Source organism: Humulus lupulus, chromosome 2 (genome assembly GCF_963169125.1).
Source record: "Humulus lupulus chromosome 2, drHumLupu1.1, whole genome shotgun sequence".
Classification (NCBI taxonomy): domain Eukaryota; kingdom Viridiplantae; phylum Streptophyta; class Magnoliopsida; order Rosales; family Cannabaceae; genus Humulus; species Humulus lupulus.
This window is the reverse complement of record NC_084794.1, coordinates 168,909,314-168,930,152: the sequence shown is the minus strand read 5'-3', so window position 1 is coordinate 168,930,152 and position 20,839 is coordinate 168,909,314. Positions and strand designations below refer to the sequence as shown.

General features: G+C 33.4%; 1 long non-coding RNA gene across 1 annotated transcript; it reads left to right on the top strand.

Annotated features, from left to right (window-relative positions):
- Nucleotides 1-1,446: 1,446 nt before the first annotated feature.
- LOC133816402 (uncharacterized) lies at nucleotides 1,447-20,815 on the top strand. Its single transcript, XR_009885211.1, has 4 exons — nucleotides 1,447-1,788; nucleotides 1,904-1,968; nucleotides 3,596-3,663; nucleotides 20,610-20,815. It is a non-coding gene; the product is annotated as an uncharacterized LOC133816402 (long non-coding RNA).
- Nucleotides 20,816-20,839: the final 24 nt, after the last annotated feature.

Below are 20,839 nucleotides of genomic sequence, written 5' to 3'. Positions count from 1 at the left end.
ATCTAATTAAGGTTTTTTTTCCTTTACTTTGAACTTGTAACTATTAACGAACAAACATACCTTTTGTTGTTCATTTGCCTTAGGTTTTCACTTATGTTTTCTATTCGCTCTCTAGACTAGTGATGTACACGGAGTTGGAAATTGGCGGGGAGTGCTCACCCCATCCCAGTCCCCATTTATATTTTTAATTATTGTCCCTGCTCTATCTCCACTTATTCCCCGTTGGAGGCGGGGTGGGGAATCCCCACAGGGAACCCATTTATTTAAAAAAATAATTTTTAAAATAAAAATTATAAATTTTATGTAAATTAAAATATTACACAATATTTATTATTTATAATATTAAATATTATCCTAAATAAAATTTAGAATGTTAAAAAAATTACTACTATACTACAATTATACATAAATAAATATATAAAATATTACAAAAATATATAAAAAATTTAACGGGGTCCCGTCGGGGCGGGGAGTGTTATCCCCGTCCCCGCCCCATTTAACATTCGGAGATTGAAAATTATCCCCGTCCCTGCTCCGTTCCCCATTTAGATGGGAATTCCCCGCCTCATTAGGGGCGGGTCCTCGCGGGCCCTTTTCCCCATAAGAAAAATGTGCATCCCTACTCTAGACACTAGTAGGCGAATAGAGTCAATACAATTCTGTTATCTTTGTAAAGGCACATGGGCGAGCAAAATGCTTATGTTAGCCTTGCGTGTTTTTGGCATGTTATTCTTGTCCTTCATATGCTCTGTTCGCTCCTTGTAGAGGCATTGAAGTGACCAAGATTTAATAAAGTAGCTTTACATGGCTCCTAAGCACTTTTCCTTTCCGGCTCGTTTTTACCTTATACGAATAGGTGAATAGATTTAAAGAATGATGTTAGTACTTTATGAAGACATATAAACGAATAGATATGTAACGTCCTGCATTTCGAGCACCTACTAGTATTTAAGAACGGAGTGGTGAGATATGTATGAATATTATTTTGAATAACATATATGCTTGAGAAGAAAATTTCATGTTATTATTGTTAGCCAACGTGTGAAATGTGTGGTTTTGTGACAAACTGAGCATTTCGGTCTCGGACCGAAATGAAAACCCTAGCCGAGTAAATTCTCGGATAAAATATTATTGAAGAAGTATAATTATGAAAAAATATTAATGGTCATAAAATTATTGAATTATTTTATATTAAGGTCAAAAAGTTAGATTTTTGTGGGAAAAATCTTTAAAAATGTATTTTTGTGAAAAATGCATATTTAGCAAAAAAAATAGAATTTTGGTTAATTAAATACTATGAGTTATAAACATAAGAGTGTAACCACTTATTAAATGGTAAGACCTATTTAGTTTAATTACTGTAGGTTAAGAATTCAATTTCATGAATTAAGTGAAAAATTACCACTTAGTAATTATCCTTGAAGTATAGAATTAAGGGGCCGATTAGTAAGTTAATTAGGGATTAATTAAGAATTTTTTGGGTTAATTAGACACTAACAGAGGCGGCAGCTAGGAGAGGTAAAATGGTCATTTAATTTTTTTTAGAGTTGGTATAAATAGCAAAAGTCAAAGAAAAGTCTTCATTCTCATATTTTATTTTTTTTCTCCCTGACATTTTTCTCTCTAGCTTGGCCGAACTTCCCACTCTTTCTCTCTGATTTTTTTCACAAAATTTCTCACATAACTCTCTCAATCTCTCATCTCTACTCATTTCCAAACACTATCCCATGTCCCTTTGTAGTTTCTGAGAGCTAGAAGAAGAAGCTTTAAAGGAGAAAAATTTAAAAGGTAAAGTCCTAAGCCTGTGTTAGTTTTGTTAGTTCCTTTCTTTTTAGTTTTCTTTTCCACTTGTTAGAGTATATTGTTCTGATTGTTGGGTCTTTGGGGGAGTGTAAATATGAAGGTTAGAGACTTGTTCAAGGGCTAGAGGTGTAGAGGCAAACCAAAACCCACCCAAGAGACTACAAGGTATATGACACTTAGATGTGTTTATACTCAAATTTTGTATAAATCCGCCTTGCATGTGTGTTTAAATGCATTATTGGCACTGCAATGTTGTGTAAATTTTGGCTAATCATGCATGCAGGAAGGTTTGGTTGAATGTTTAGAAGTGGAACTCAACATTCCATATGTATTGTATGATTTCATGTGAAAAATGTTTAAGTCTTGAATTCCAAATGGTCAAGAGAAAATTATACAAACTTATTTCTAGATTTTTTTGGTTCCATTGTGTATTTTAGGATGAGTATATGTTCATAGTGGGTAGAATTGTTCAAAAATGTTTTGAAATGACCAAGTTATGTATTGTACAAAATTATTGTGCAATCTGGAAAAATGGCTTTTGAAAACTGTACAAATAGCCGACTTTGGACAGTGAGTTGCCTATGTAAATTAATGTATTTTTGTCAAATTTTTGGTGATAACATTCTTTTGATATTGTTAATTAAACTGGTAATGTTTCAAAGAAAAATATTGGAAGGGCTAGGAGATATAATTTTTTAAAGTTAGGTAAAAATTCTAGATTTTCAAAATAGCCCTTTGGACAGCTATGTTTGTGAACACTTTTAACTAAGTAAATTTTTTCCAAATAACCTAATTTTTCATATGAGAAATTTTCACATACCCTGGATCTAAGAAATTTCATACCTAAATAATAAATCAATTGGATTTTATGGTCTCTCAAAGTTTAAGAAGAATGTTAAATTCTCCTTGGGCAGTTTTAAAAGACTAACTTTGAAAATAGTTTTCATCAAGTAAAAATTGTTATTTTTGTATGAAATTTGGCAAGGAACTTCTTGGAGTAGCCAAAATTGATTCTGCATAGTTTGAAATTTTTTAGAGTAGTGGTTTTTAAAGTATAATTTTCTAAAGTTGGTAACTTAGAAAATAAAATGACAAGTTTTATACTAGGTAGAAAAATGAGAGTTTTTCTAAAAGTTTAGATTTTTCAATATACTTTAATCTTGATAATTATAGTTTTAAGTTTAGCACATTAAATAACTATTAAGGTTAATTTGGCTATTTGAAATTAATAATTTTATCAATTAATGAATTTTAGTTTTAATAAATTAAAAAGGGTCCAAAGTCCAAATTTTTAAAAAATGGAATAAAATACATTTTAAAAATAAAATCAACTTTTTCCTAATTTTTCTTAGAAAAAAACAAAAAATTATCACTATCTTTATAATTATTTCTTAATCAAATAATTTAACTTAGTTCATCAAAATTTACAATTTAAATGATTTTACCGAATCTATAAATTCTTGGTAATTTATCAAAGAAATGGTAAAATTGGTAAAGCTATAGGGCTTCCAAGTATTTATTCCGGCTAGGTCTAATAGAGGAAACGACTTCCAAGTATTTATTACGGCTAGGTCTAATAGAGGAAACATAGCGAAAATTTGTATAAAAGCCAACTTTTAAATAATTAAGACCCGTCATGGAAATTTTTCTGAGAACCGTAAGCGCCGTTTCACGGCTTAAAAAGTATGAGGACAATAATACCCTTAGTGGGTATTCAATTTATGAACTTAATGCCCAAAGTAGATTAATCTACTATAATTGCCATAATTAATCCAAGTATATTGTATGCTAGTTACAGTATTGGCTAACAAGACAGGACGATCTAGGGGAGTATTTGCCCACACGCAGCAAGGATAACCTGTAAGTCATTCTATGATTTACATGTCTACAACATTAATTAACTAGTGTATTGTTTGCTAGAATTAGGGCTCATACGCTAGTTAGAGAGAGGGCTCATTTAGATACAATGACTAGGCGGTGCTTACGCTCAACATGAGATGTTGTGTAATTGTGGTTCAGGTCGCACTCGGGACCTTTAAGATTTAAGTGTGAATGGAATCTACTTATAAAATTATTATGCTGATTGTTTCTGCCTATCTCTTGAGTACTTGGACGGTATCCACCTATTGTTATATAGTGGAGACGATATCTGCCTATTCAATCGTTGTGTAGGACGCCTCGTCCTTTGATATTATTGGTATGGTCAGATTCTATGAGAATTGGCCAGGAGATAAGTTTAGTAAACTTAGGATTTTGAATGATTCTAGGGGTGCTTATGATCCATTGTGATATGTTGTTCTGTGACATTTGGCTAGGAGTAAAGTAGATCAAGTAACCTAGGAGTCTCGATAAGCCGGTGTGGATCCACCAAACCCGTGTGTGTTAGTATGAATGCCCTAGGTAACCGTGGGTTACCCTTGAGAGGGATTAATGATTGAGATATCGGTATAGAGACTTGGTTCTCCACAATAGTTGAAATGTGATACTAGGGGATACTTTGGCATCTCCCAAATTGGCTTCTAGGGTTAATATTATTATTGGTTATTATTCTGTTTCTGCTCAGGTTTGGATGTTCTGCTGGGTTTATGTTTTGCTATTTATGCTTAAGGTATTATGAAACTCCTAGGACACTTAGGTGTTTTTGAATTGTTTGATTAGGGCTCGAATTTATTCGGAACCCTAAGTTGTTGTGGGTTAGAGGCTAATAATCTTGGTTTTGTATTACAACTCAAAGCAATAATCACAAGTAATCTAACTCTAATGGAAGATAATCACAAAGTGCATAAACATAAATAAGTGAGTGAAGAGTAGACAATTCTTTAAGAAGAAACTTCAAAAATAAAACCACAAGACTATGATTTTATGTGAACCGCAAATGTTATAAGGCTTGACACAAATAAAGATTTGTTGTCCAAAAATCTATATTCCTAGCCTTCTCCTGAGAATTACTTGAAGCTACAACAATGGAATGAGATTGAGATTCACAAGCCTTGAGTCATACAGGTCAAGCTTTCTTGATGAAGATCTTGGAGAAAACTAGTAATGTTGAAAGCTAGAGAGAGACAGAGAGGGAGTTCTTTATGAGAGTGAGAGAGAGCGGCGAGTGATCAAGTCATCGATTAACTCAAATGAACCCTTTAAATAGTATAAGAACCTCATTAGACCCAACCAATGAGAATAGAACATTTTAATTTTAATTTTGGAGCCAAAACACGTCATTGTACGGAATCGTACAGACAGCCCAGGAGACACATCGTCTGGTCCATTATTTCAAGGCTGAGCGACGCGTCGCCTCTAGGAGGCGACACATCTCCGATGCCACTGACTTGGCACTGCAAAAGTTGTCTCAAAACATCCCCAAATGCACCCATACTTTTTGTGTACTCTTATACTCTAAAGAAACACTTTGGACCCTAAAATATAATTTATAAATGCCTATATGGAAATTCAACTCTCACATGTTGACTTTTGTGAAATCGTTATAGTTTTTGCACCTCTTCGTGCCTAACCAATTTCACCATATATTTAACCAATCATAACATTCCCCCACTTGGTTAAATATATCCTCAATCCTCTAGCCAAACGATATCAGTGCATAAAATTAAGTACCTTTTGGATTTGAACTTTATCTTAGTGAAAACACTACAAAACTTCTACCAAAATGATAAGGTATTTTAAAAAGTTTGAACCCAACAATCCTAGTGATAAAAATCGGTATTGTCTCACAAACCTCATGTATTTTCCACTTTTCACGCTTAACACTTTTATGGCCTTGTGCTTGATCCATTCATGAACCATCTAGAGAGAAAACTCATACTCTCTTGAGAGCCGGCACCACCTCTAGGTTCACATAGGTGAAATTCTTACAAAATCTTTCCTACCTTTAGAGATGCTTGTTGCTCTTCAACTGAATTTCATTAAAATCCTCATGGCTTAACCCTCATGTATGGTAGCAACCAACATTAACTCATCCTCGATGAGACCTTTAAGTTGTTAATGTTGAAACTATTCTATTATCAATGACTTGTTCTTACCTATTAAACTCTACACTTGATGTATACAAGTTTTGAGTTGGGTTGCCATCATTGGGGAGTCTATTTGTTAATGAGTTTTGGTCTCATCCCTCTATTTGTGGAACTAACCAATTCTCTACCAAAAGGTTTGGTAAATGGATTCGCTAAGTTCTCACAAGATTTTACATATGAAATTGATATCATACTCTTATCTATCAATTCCCTCACATAATCATGTCTTTAACTTATATGTCTAGACTTCCCATTATACAACTTGTTGTAAGCTCTAATTAAATGGGCTTGATTATCACAATGTATCGAAATAGTTGATACATCAATCACAGTTTTCGGTATCTCCAATATGAGATCTCTTAGCCACTTAGCCTCTTTGTTGGTTGCCGCTAGAGCTACAAACTCGGACAACATGGTTGTTTCTTAGATCCCCAAGAAATGACACCCCTACCAAGGGTGAACACCCAAGCAGTTGTGGAGAGATTCTCCTACACCGGATATCCAACTTGCATCAGAATGAAACTTAGAATATTGGAGGCATAACTCTTTGGTCCTTTTAAGGTATCCAAATACTCTTTCAACAACCTTCCAATGTATGATACTTGGGTTGCTAGTAAATTGGCTTAGTTTACTAACTGCAAATGCAATGTCCGCTCTAGTACAATGTGTGACATACTTCAAACTACCATTTGCATTTGCATACTCTAGTTGAGCCACCGTTCTACCTTCATTCTTTTCAAGCTTTAGTCTTGAATTGAAGGGTGTGTTTGCCTCTTTGATATTAAGATGACCAAACTTGTCAAGCTTTTTCTCAACATAATGAGCTTGACCTAAGGCATGCCCATCCACATTCCTTCTAACTTTGATACTGTTGGATTAGCTTATACAGGATCTTTATTTATTTTAATGTATATCTAATATTAAACAAATTAATATGAGATAGCCTAAAACATGTTTCTAAAATTGAATTCAAAGAGAAACAAAGAATAGAATACTTACAGTGTACGCAGTGGAATTAAAGAGTCCTTCCTTCAGTTTCTCTAACTCTTGTATCCTCTCTGTCGCAGAGTATTTATCAAGAAACTGAACCGATCTTCTATTGTCTTCACAATCTTCCAATGTATCCTTAGAAACACCTAGATTAGTGTGGGCAATTATCAACACATGAGATAGATATAGAGAGAAGAAGAGAAAATAATAAAGAGGCTTAGAAAAGGACTTGTGTTTAGAGAGAATCTAAAACTATCAGAAAATCTGACTTGTGACTTATCAAACTTATGTTTTGACTTCTCTCTAAGCACTCCTTTTATAGACTCAATTAGGCCATTTAATTTAATTAAAAAATCAATAAAATAATAGCCATTTTGAAACCCTAGGTTGAAATTATCATGGGCTATAGGCCCGTGAAATTTCCCATTTGATTATAAGCCCATTGGACTTAAAATCAAGGCTTGTATTATTTTCTATTGATTTAATTAATTAAATAATTATTTAAATCCCTTATCAAATTAATTATTTATAATTTGAACCTTGATTTAAATTTATTTATTAATTTAGATACCAATTTATCTTAATTAATAAATCTGCCATGATTTCTCTTTTCTTCTCAAAATTACACAACTCTGTGAAACTATCCAAAATTGACCTGTTCAACTTTGATAATTCTAATTGATGATTAAATAAATTAATTGAGACTATCAAGATGATTTTATCTAAGGTACAATGGGGACCATGGGGCTATGAAATCAAGCTCCAATAAGTTATCATAAATCTAATAAATAAATTTACTAACTAATTAATTCCTCGTGACTCCACTATAGACTTGGAATTGCACTCTTGAATTCATAGAACACTCTATAACAAATATAGATACGCTATTAATTATCCATTGTTACAAACATAATTGTCACTCAATCCTCTATAGACGGTCTACAATGAGATAGGACTAAAATACCGTTTTACCCCTCATTGTATTTTATCCTTAAAACACTTAGTTCCTTGTAAATGATATTTCAGTAAACTAATTTAATTACTGAAATGAGATCTCTATCATTTAACACCTTGAACCAAACTAAAAGGAAACTATCGTTTCACTTCTTCATCAGAAGCTATAGATGTTTATATCTATGATTAACACTCACACTCAATTATACTACCGAGTTCCCAAGATGTAACTATGGGCTAGTCTGTAGGGTAAGCTGGTAACGAACAAGTCAAAGAACTCAAATAATATAATCAGTTAGAATAATAACCACTCAGAATTGAGATTGAATTTGACCTATGGTCAACTATATGATATGACTAGAATAGATAATAACGGTATGTTTACTTATCTTATCAACTGTCAATATCGGTCCAGTCCGATGTAACAAATACATCCGATCTTATCTACTTTGCTAATGTTCTGGAAAGAACATAACACTATAATGTGTAAGTAGATCATATCGTAGATTTGCAAGTCAGTGTAAATCCGGTGCACTGACTAATCATAGGACTAACTTATTTTGAACATATAATCATATTTATATTCCACTGTGATTACGTCACTATAAATAAGATTAGCTATATGCTCGGGATATAATAGAAGTTTATATTAAACAAATAATCATGAAAATAAAACATATGAGCAAAGTGATTGACCAAGTCAAAAAATGATTTATATTTTTTTTTATTGATAATAAAATGAGATTACAAATAATTTGAGTTTTAATTAGGGCATAAAACCCCAACAAACTCCCACTTGCACTAATTGAAGCTAATGCCTTAATTCTATTAATCTCATTTCCTTGATATGCTTATCAAATGTAGCTTCTGGTAGTGTCTTTGTAAAGGGATCCGCAAGATTGTCTTAAGTTGCAATCTTCATAACCTTCACATCTCCTCTGGCCACATATTCTCGAATAATGTGATACTTCCTTTCTATATGCTTACTCCTCTTGTGACTTCGAGGTTCTTTCGAGTTGGCTATCGCTCCTGTATTGTCACAAAACAACACAGGCGGTTCATCCATTTCTGGAATAACACCAAGATCTGAATAGAACTTCTTTAGCCAGACTATTTCCTTAGCTGCTTCTGACGTGACTATGTACTCAGCCTCCATGGTGGAATCTGAGATTGCAAACTGCTTTACGCTTCTCCAAATCACAGCTCCACCCCCAAGAGTAAACACCATTCCAGAAGTAGACTTCCTGTCATCGACATCAGTCTAAAAATCTGAATCGGTGTAGCCTACAAGGTTCAGAACACCACCCTTGTAGACTAACATATAATCCCTAGTCTGTCTCAAATACTTTAAGATATGCTTAACTGCTATCTAATGTTCCGGTCCTGGGTTTGACTGATACCTGCTCACTACTCCCACTGCATAGCAGATATCCGGTCTAGTACACAACATGGCATACATCAGACTTCCAACTGCAGATGCGTAAGGAACTTTTCTCATTGCATCTTCCTCTTCAGGAGTCTGGGGAGACTGCTTCTTTGAAAGATGAATTCCATGGCGGGATGGTAGATGCCCTTTCTTGGAATTTGACATTGAGAAACGTTCAAGCACTTTATCAATGTAAGCTGCTTGAGATAGAGCTAAAAGTTTGTTCTTTCTATCCCTGATGATCTGGATACCTAGAACATAACTTGCTTCACCCAAATCCTTCATCCGGAATTGAGTGCTCAGCCAATTCTTCACATCTGATAATTTCTTAACATTGTTTCCAATGAGTAAGATATCATCTACATAAAGAACCAGGAATACCACTATTTGATTTGCCTTCAGTTGGTAAACACAGGGCTCATCAATATTTTGTTCAAAGCCATAGGTTTTTATTATTTCATCAAACCTAAGATTCCAGGAACGAGAAGCTTGCTTAAGTCAATAGATGGATCTGTTCAATTTGCAAATTTTTCCTTCTTGTCCAGATACTTTAAATCCTTCTGGCTGATCCATATAAATGACTTCGTCAAGCTTTCCATTAAGAAAAGCAGTCTTGACGTCCATTTTTCATATCTCATAGTCGAGAGCGGCTGTTATGGATAGGAGGATGCGAATGGATTTGAGCATGGCTACCGAACTAAAAGTTTCCTCATAGTCCACACCTTCTCTTTAGGTATAACCCTTTGTCACTAATCGAGCTTTATAAGTCTCGATATTTCCATCAACACCTCGTTTCTTCTTGTAGATTCACTTGCACCCAATGGCCATGAAGTCACTAGGTGCTTCCACAAGATCCTAGACGGAATTTGAGTACATGGATTCCATTTCCTATTTCATAGCTTCGAGCCATAGTTCCTTTTCAGGGCTAGCCATTGCCTGTTTGAAAGACAACAGATCAGCATCACTAGTGTCACCAACAACCATATTGGTTTCACCATCCAAACCATAGCGAATTGGATTCCTAGAAACCCTCCTACTACGACGAGGCTCTGTGACTGTTTGCTCAGGAACAATGGTACTTTCTTCATTTAAACCGATTTGCGTCGGTTGGACGTGAAGAGTGGGAATTTCATCATCAACTTGCGTTGATGACGATGGAACATTGGTTGGAGTCAATTATTTAACCATCTCCTCTAAAATTACTTTGCTGCGAGGTTTAAAGTTCTGGACATAGTCATTTTCCATAAAATTAGCATTTGTAGAAGTAAACACTTTCTTTTATGAATGACTATAGAAAAGTCCACCCCGAGCACCTTTAGGATATCCAACAAACATGCAAACTTCAGTTCGCGGTTCTAGCTTTCCCTCCTTTTTCCTCAGGCCGTGAGCGGGACACCCCCAGATTCTATAATGGCGTAAACTAGGTTCACGACCATTCCAGTATTCAAAAGGTGTTTTGGGGATTGATTTTGACGACACGACATTGAGAATGTCATTCGCGGTTTCAATTGGATGTCCCCAGAACGAAGTTGGTAGAGTTGAGTAACTAAGCATGCTTCTAACCATTTCCAATAAAGTTCTGTTTCGGCGTTCCGCTACACCATTTTGTTGCGGAGTACCTGGGGCAGTAAGTTGTGATAAAATCCTAAGTTCAGTTAAATGATCTTGGAATTGCATATCCAAATATTCTCCACCCCTATCAGATCTCAAGATCTTTAACGTTTTACCTAATTGGTTCTGAGCCATTGCTAGGAATTCCTAAAACTTTGAAAATGTTTCTGATTTCCTATGCATTAGGTAAAGACATGAGTATCTAGAGTAATCGTCAATGAAAGTGAAGAAATACTAAAAACCACCCCTGGTTTGTACATTCAAAGGTCCACAAACATCTGAATGCACAAGACCAAGTGGTTCTTTGGCCCTAGCACCCTTTGCAGAGAATGGACGCTTGGTCAGTTTGCCTTCTAGACAAGATTCACAGACAGGTAATTCACCTAAGGTGAGTTCCCTTAAAGGTTCGTCCTTTGTAAGTCTTTGAATCCTATCATAGCCAATGTGACCTAGTCTCAAGTGCCATAAATATGTCATATTATTGTTATCGGTCTTTTGACGTTTATTGGTCCTAGGTTTAGCTACTTTGAATAAATCATTGTTAAGAGCGAGGGGTTCATTAGGTCGTAGAATATAAAGCCCGTTTTCCAAACATGCAATACACAATTGTGATCCATTGAAAGAAATAGATATATTAAAACTTGTGAAAGTCATAACAAATCCTTCTAATTGCAACATGGAAACTGAAATTAAATTTCTACTAAAATCCAGAATAAAAAATACATCTTTTAAAATTAAGTATTTATTTCTGAACTTCAGACGAGCTATTCCTCTAGCTTGGACCTTAACGGACGCTCCATTCCCAACTCTAAGCTTTAAGCCGCCTTCGTTCACTTCCTCCCATGATTCAAGAAGCTGTAAAGAGTTACAAACATGATTGGTAGATCCAGAATCAATAATCCAAACGGATTTATCATTCTCTAAAACACATGTTTCTAAGATAAATGAACTATAATCATTACCTTTATTTTTCGCTACTAGAAACTTGGGGCAATCTCGTTTCCAATGCCCCTTCTCTTTGCAGTGAAAACATTTATCTTTACCTTTCTTGTTTTTCATGTTCTTCCCCTTAGGCGTCTGTGCACGTGGTTGTGCACTCGTCTTTACAGCCTTTGCATGCTTGGGGCTGTTGTTTTGTCCACATTTCCTCTTGTTTCTAGCTTTCGAAGACGAAGCTGGATGAGCTTCAACCTTAACTAGATCAACAGCAACATCAGTAGTCTTATTTTCACCTCCTTTACTAGGTCCACCATGACAAGTTCAATAATCTGAAGCTCGTTCATGAGCTGCGTCAGACCATAGTTGAGTTGAGCACGAACATGCAGACACGGTGCCATCCGAGAATTTACGGTGACATCACGAACGTGCAGAGATGGTGCTATCCAAGCATTTACGGTACCATCACGAGCATTGACGGTACCATCACTAACGTGCGGACACGATGCTCGTTCTGGGGATTCCTCAATCATGACGAATTCAGAGTTGTCACTAATCAACTCTATGTTGATATTCTGCTTCCAATTAAGGAAGTTTTGTCCAGTGAGTTTCTCCATTGAAAGTTGAGAAAGGATGGGAGTAGACACAGACACTACTTAGAACTACAAATTACCAATAAAATAGAAATCAATCACATTTTCTCAATATAACTTCTATTCACACAAATTTCAAGAAATAGCACAACATATACAAAAAATATGTCAGATATGAGAAAAAAATACCAAAAACAGTCATAACTCTATTTCTTTAGGTTTTTAACTAATCTATGATACCCTTGTCCCGGTTGGCGAGAGTAAAAAATACCACTAGTTAAATAGAGTTGTAAACTCATTTAATAATGGACACCACTATTAACATCCTACTATTCGATCAAAATAAGAAAACAAAATCTCTTATTTTATGATCTAGACCCACGGTTTCAATAATCATAGATTTAGTTCTAGTAGTCACCGTAGGGGTGAGTCTAGTAGAATTTGACCTATAATTATCTATCTTTCAAAATCTAACCTTGTCAAAATAACTAATGAACACCTTCCATAGGGGGACGAATCAAAGCGCCTTGAGGTCCCATTAAGCTATTGACTATGTTAAACCAACAGTGGAGATCGAATAAAATCCTTAAAATAAGCTCATTATAAAATTAAAATAATATTTTTATTATTTATTTTTAGAAAATTAATGACTATGGTTTTCCCAAAAAAATTAAACAGATTAAATTTTTTTAAAACCAAAGTCCTATAATTTCTTATTAATTATAAAGTGTCACATTGAAACAAATTCAATTAATTTAGAATTAATTTGTTGCTAATCAATATTTATGTTTAACTAATATAATGAACCTATACAATTAAGTCAAACTCAGGTAAATCTGCCTTAACAATTGGGCTTGTATGGAGGAGGGCTGGGTCCAGTATGTCGTTCCCACTACAAAGGCCTCCTATCTTCCATACAAGGTCCAAAAGACAGGAATTTAAACATTCGTTTTATTAATTGTTATTAATTGATTAGGCCCATTATAGTCATGCAAAGCAAATTGAACTTCACAAGTTGAATCATCCACAAGAGAGGAATTTAAATTTTACATTTTCTAATGGGCCCAAATAAAACCTATCATTTTATGAATATTTTATTTGGCAAAATACCATATATCTAACAAACATATGGGCCACTATATGTATCTAAGCCCAATTGTAAAAATATCACATATAGTGCAAACAGATATGTTATAATTGGATGGGCCTAATCATGTTACTATATGAACAATTCTATGAATTTATGCAAAAATACCACAATTTATTTCATTTGCAAAAATACCACAATTAATTATCTAGAATTTATCAAAAAAAATTCAAATTAATTAAATTTTTACAAAAAATAAGTCAATTTAAATGAAATTTATCAACAATTAACAATAGTTAATTTAAATTTCATTTATCAACAATCAACTTGGTTTTAGGTTAATTTGGAAAAAAAATATTAATTTAATTTAAATAGGATTTATCAACAATTAACCAAAGTTAATTTAAATCCCATTTATTAAAAAAATATTTTATTAATTTTTTGAAAAAAAATGATATTTTTCAAAATTTAACCAATTTTAAATTTTAAAATCAAAATCTTAACTATTTTTGAAAATATCTTGTGTTGTTACAACAATTTGCTAATATTTTAACCATTTTAAAAAAGAATATATATAAATAGTTATAACAATTCTAAAATATCTCAAAATAGTTAAACAAATTCAAATATCTATAAAAATATCTAACTAACAATATTCAAATTTCAAAAAATTTAAATATTAAAAACTATAGAATAAAAAGATATTTATATTTTCAAATAAAGATTTAAAAAAATCAAGACTTTAAAAGAAAATATATAAAATATCTGATATCATAATTATAATATTTTAATATATTAAAAGATTTAAAATTAAGTTGTTAGTCTATTTTGAAATTTAAATTTGAATGTTTGTAGAAAATATATAATTATTTAAATCTCAACTAACAAAAATATCTTATTTAAAAAAAAATTAAATGATAAAACAAAAAATATATTTTTGGTTTTGCTTATAAATAATTTATTTATACAAATTTTATTATTTAAAAAAAAATGAATAGTACCTGTGGTACTGTTCACGGGTATTGTTCACGGCTGGTGGCTGGCGTGCGGGGGCGTGAGCGCGGGGTCCGCGCGCGCATGGGAGCTAGGCCAAAATTTTCCAAAAATTTTTTTGAGCAATTTTTCAAACCAAAACCACTTTCTAATTAATTTTTAACATGTTTTACACAAAATAAAGCATATATAAAAATTAATAGCATAGAAAACACAACAAAATAAACTAAAAATTGCTAAAATTCACATAAAATCAATATGTTTTATAAAAACATGAAAACCATCCAATTATTCAAACATATCAAATAATCTAATTTTAAACATGTTCATGCATGAAAATAAAGATTACCAAATACTCTGAGGCCAGTTGTTGGATTAACTTATACAAGATCTTTATTTATTTTCATGTATATCTAATATTAAACAAATTAATACGAGATAGCCTAAAACATGTTTATAAAATTGAATTCAAAGAGAAACAAAGAATAGAATACTTACAGTATATGCAACATAATTAAAGAGTCATTCCTTCAGTTTCTCTAACTCTTGTATCCTCTCTGTTGCAGAGTATTATCAAGAAACTGAACCGATCTTCTATTTTCTTCACAATCTTCCAATGTATCCTTAGAACCACCTAGACTAGTGTGGGCAATTCTCAACACATGAGATAGATATAGAGAGAAGAAGAGAAAATAACAAAGAGGCTTAGAAAATGACTTGTGTTTAGAGAGAATCTAAAACTATCAGAAAATCTGCCTTGTGACTTATCAAACTTCTATTTTGACTTCTCTCTAAGCACTCCTTTTATAGACTCAATTAGGCCATTTAATTTAATTAAAAAATCAATAAAATAATAGCCATTTTGAAGCCCTAGGTCAAAATTATCATGGGTTATAGGCCCGTGAAATTTCCCATTTGATTATAAGCCCATTGGACTTAAAATCAAGGCCTGTATTATTTTCTATTAATTTAATTAATTAAATAACTATTTAAATCCTTTATCAAATTAATTATTTATAATTTGAACCTTGATTTAAACTTATTTATTAATTTAGATACCAATTTATCTTAATTAATAAATTTGCCATGATTTCTCTTTTCTTCTCAAAATTACACAACTCTGTGAAATTATCCAAAATTGACCTGGTCAACTTTGATAATTATAATTGATGATTAAATCAATTAATTGAGACTATCTAGATGATTTTATCCAAGGTACAACGAGGACCATAGGCCTAGCTCCAATAAGTTATCATAAATCTAACAAATAAATTTACTAACTTATTAATTCATCGTGACTCCACTATAGACTTGGAATTGCACTCTTGAATTCATAGAATGCTCTATAACAAATATAGATACACTATTAATTATCCATTGTTACAACCATAATTGTCACTCAATCCTCTATAGATGGTCTACAATGAGATAGGACTAAAATACCGTTTTACCCCTCATTGTATTTTATCCTTAAAACACTTAGTTCCTTGTAAATGATATTTCAGTAAACTAATTTAATTACTGAAATGAGATCTCTATCATTTAACACCTTGAACCAAACTAAAAGGAAACCATCATTTCACTTCTTAATCAGAAGCTATAGATGTTCATATCTATGATTAACACTCACACTCAATTATACTACCGAGTTCCCAAAATGTAAGTATGGGCTAGTCCGTAGGGTAAGCTGGTAACGAACAAGTCAAATAACTCAAATAATATAACCAGTTAGAATACTAACCACTCAGAATTGAGATTGAATTTGACCTATGGTCAACTATATGATATGACTAGAATAGATAATAACGGTATGTTTACTTATCTTATCAACTGTCAATATCGGTCATGTCCGATGTAACAAATGCATCCGATCTTATCTACTTTGCTAATGTTCTGAAAAGAACATAACACTATAATATGTAAGTAGATCATATCGTAGATTGGCAAGTCAGTGTAAATCCGGTGCACTGACTAATTATAGGACTAACTTATTTTGAACATATAATCATATTTATATTCCACTGTGATTACATCACTATAAATAAGATTAGCTATATGCTCGGGATTTAATAGAAGTTTATATTAAACAAATAATCATGAAAATAAAACATGTGAGCAAAGTGATTGACCAAGTCAAAAAATGATTTCTATTTTTTTTATTGATAATAAAATGAGATTACAAAGAATTTGAGTTTTAATTAGGGCATAATACCCCAACAGATACCTAGTATGGTATCAACCTCTCCAAGGTCCTTCATTTTGAAGTTAGAAGATAGAAACCTCTTCGTTTCTATTATGTCTTTCATGTCATTACTTAATATCAACATATCATCAACATATAGACACACTAAGATGACATAGTTATCACAAGTCTTAGTGTATAAGCACTTGTTTGCACTTCTGTGTCTAAACCCATTCGAAACAATGGCTTCATCAAACTTCTTACACCATTGTTTTGGTGCTTGTTTTAAACCATATAATGATTTAACAAGCTTACACATCTTATGTTAATTTCCCCTTAAAACAAACCCTTTCGGTTGTTCCATGTATACCTCCTCATCAAGGTTACCATTTTGACATCCATTTGATGAACATATAGGTTGTGTATTGATGATAAGGCAAACAAAAATCTTATAGATGTTGTCCTTTCTACTGGTGCGTAGGTATCAAAATTATTTGTCTAAACCATTTGGCCACCAATCTTGCCTTAGAGGCTTGAATGGTCCCATTAGTGTTGTATTTTCTTCGAAATACCCACCCACTTGAGAGGTTTTATTTTGTGATCTACCATCTTTAAGCCTTTGGCTTTTTCTAGGCAATATCAGTTGCTCTACAACCCTTGAAGGTAACTCCTCTTGAGTTCCTTCTAATGAGATCAGTTCTTGAGGCTTATTGCCACTGTAAAAAAAATTCTCAAAGAACTCAACTTCTCTTGATTTAATTATCACATATCACATTAGACTCCAAGTCTAATAGCATATAGGTCTTGCTATTTGAGGCATATCCCATAAATACACATTTGATGGCCCTTGGACCCAACTTGGACCTTTTAGGCTCCGTGCTCTTGCAATAAGCAAGGCACCCCCACACTTTGAGATACCCTAGGTTGGACATCTTTCCTTTCCATATCTCATATGGTGAAATTTGATTCTTCTTTAGACAAATTCAGTTTAGAATATGACAAGCGGTAAGCAAGGCTTCTCCCCATAACGCAAAACTCAAATTTTCATGTAATAGCATAGCATTTATTATCATTTCAACATATGTTCTATTATTTCTTTCCGCTATACCATTTTGTTGGGGTGTATAAGGGACTGTACATTCACGTATTATACCATGCATCTCACAAAACACATTGAATTCATTGGAAAAGTATTCAATGCTCCTATCACTTCTAATCACTTTAATTTTATTTTCCAATTGATTTTCAACTTCGGCTTCATAATTTTAAACATGCTAAATGTTTAATCCTTATTTTTAAGCAAGTGCACATATATGAATCTAGAAAAATCATCAATAAAGATAATAAAATACCTATGTCCACCTCTAGTAATTATTCCATTCAATTCACATAAATTACTATGTATTAAATCTAACAAGTTAGTTTTCCTTTCAACACTTGGAAAATGTTTCTTTACCATCTTAGATTTAACACATAATTCACATTTATCACGCTCAACATCATAGCATACAATCAAATCACATTTGATAACTTTTTTAATTGTACTATATCCTATATGAGCAAGTATATTATGCCACAAATTAATAGAATCAAAGCCAAGCATATAAGAGGAAGATGAGCATGCATTATTATCAAAATAATTGTCTTTGGTACACAACTTTATAATCCCATCACAAACATACCCTTTCCCCACAAAGTAGTTGCTCTTGGATAAAATTAGCTTGCCGGACTCAAACACCACTTTGATGCCCAATTTGCTCAACATGTGCCCACTCACAAGATTCCTACTCATATCCAGAACATACAACACATTGGTCAATAAAACATTCTTTCCATATGTGAAGTAAAGATCAACATTCCCCTTGCCCAACACCTTGAATCTATGCTCATTTCTCATTTGGATCTCATGACCATCTCTTGATTCTTCAAAGGTTTTGAAGACTTCTCTATCATAAGTTACATGAATGGTGGCACAAATGTCATACCACCATCCTTGCACTTTTATTTGGATGTCATTCACCTCACTCAAGGTAGCAACCAACTCCTCTTTGGCTGTGTTGACCTTGGATCCATGGTTATGGGGCTTTCGATACTTGCACTCCCTAGCCATGTGTCCACTCTTGTCACAAACAAAGCAAGGGTCTCTCACACCCTTGAATTGCCTTTCATTCTTCTTAGGAGCTAGGTAAGTATCCTTCTTTTATTGGGGGCTTCTTGTGAGTCTTCCTTTTGGATCGAGAAGGTTTCTCTATGGCGTTAGCCTTTTATGTCCCAACATTGGACTATTCTATGTACTTGTCTCTAGAACGAGACTCCTCTTCAATCCTTAGGTGCTTCAAGATCTCTTCCAAAGATATCTCATCATTCTTATGGATGATCTTCTTTATATAGCTTCTCCAAGATGGAGGTAACTTAGCTATAATCCCTCGCAAAATGAAGGGTTCCGGAAATTTTATCTTTAAGTGTAGATAACTTATTCACAATAACTTGAAATTTTAGTACTTGAGGGAGTAATGGTTTACCATCAAAGAATTTAAATTTCAAATATTGAGTTATGAGGAATTTCTTGGTACCTTCTTCTTCGGTTTTGTACTTTTTCTCAAGAGTTTCCCAAATCTCACCAGCCGATGTAGTGTTTGTGTAGAGATCATATAGACGATCCGATAAAGCATTGAGTATGTGGCCTCTACAAATGAGTTCATCTTCTTCCATTTTCTTCATTTCTTTGAAAACTTCTTGATCATCATCATCCTTTGGAGGCTCCAAAGTCTTCAAATCTTTGTCAAGAATGTAGTGCACCTTCAATGTTGTGAGAAGGAACTTGATCTTGTCTTCCCAATGAATAAAATTTGATCCATCGAATCTATCTAGTCTCACTAGATCTTGAGACATGAACTTGAGATTGATGAGCTTTCTTCCATAGCTTTGGTTAGTAGATAAACCTTAGAGATAAACAAACTTTGATACAAAACAAAGGTTTAGAGATAATTTTTTTTTATTGTTGGAGGTAAGAGACTAATAATCTTGGTTTTGTATCATAACTCAAAGCAATAATCACAAGTAATCTAACTCTAATGGAAGATAATCACAAATTACAAAAGCACAAATAAGTGAGTGAAGAGTAGATCTTTCTTGAAGAAGAACCTTCAAACATAAAACCACAAGACTATGATTTTATGTAAACCACAAATGTTAGAAGGCTTGACACAAATGAAGATTTATTGTCCAAAAATCTCTATTCCTAGCCTTCTCCTTGGAATTGCTTGAAGCTACAACAATGAAATGAGATTGAGATTCACAAGCCTTGAGTCTTCATACAAGTCAAGCTTTCTTGATGAAGATCTTGGAGAAAACTAGTAATCTTGATAGCTAGAGAGAGAGAGAAAGAGTGAGTTCTTTAAGAGAGAGAGAAAGAGAGAGAGGCGAGTGATCAAGTCACTAATTAACTCAAATGAACCCTTTAAATAGTATATGAACCTCATTAGACTCAACTAATGAGACTAGAGCATTTTAATTTGAATTTTGGAGCCAAAACACGTCATTATACGGAATCGTACGAACAGACCAGGCGACACATCGCCTGGCACCAAGCATGCATCGCTTGCCAGGCGATGCGTTGCTTAGTACCAGTGACATGTCGCATGGTCCATTAGTTCAAGGTCAAGCAACACGTCGCTTCCTAGAGGTGACGCATTACTGATGTCACTGACTTGACACTCTAAAACTTATCTCAAAACCAAATGCTCCCATACTTTTTGGGTATTCTCATATTCTCCAAAGAAATAATTTGGACCCAAAAAGATGATTTACAAATGCCTATACCAAAAGTCAACTCTCACATGTTGACTTTTGTGAAATGTTATGGTTTTTGCACCTCTTTGTGCTTAACCAATTTCACCATGTATATAACCAATCATAACATAAGTATGGTTCCTATTGTCTTATTTTGCTTTGTTTTGTCAGATTGATTTGCTAAGCTTTATCGCTTACCTAGTTGTTCATGTTGTAGGTAATGGCAAAGAAAAACTAGGACAGTGAGCGCCGGGGTCTGCTTGCGATGATGTACATGTGGTCTGACCTCTGGGAGTCTGCACCTTTGAAATGTTGTTTTTAATTATGTTTAAACTATTTTGGTTCATTGCAAGACTTTTAAGTTTAAGATGTAAATATTTTTGTATGTGCACACATTATGTTTAAAAGTTTTTTTTATATAGATTTTTTAGACCTTTTAAATAGTAA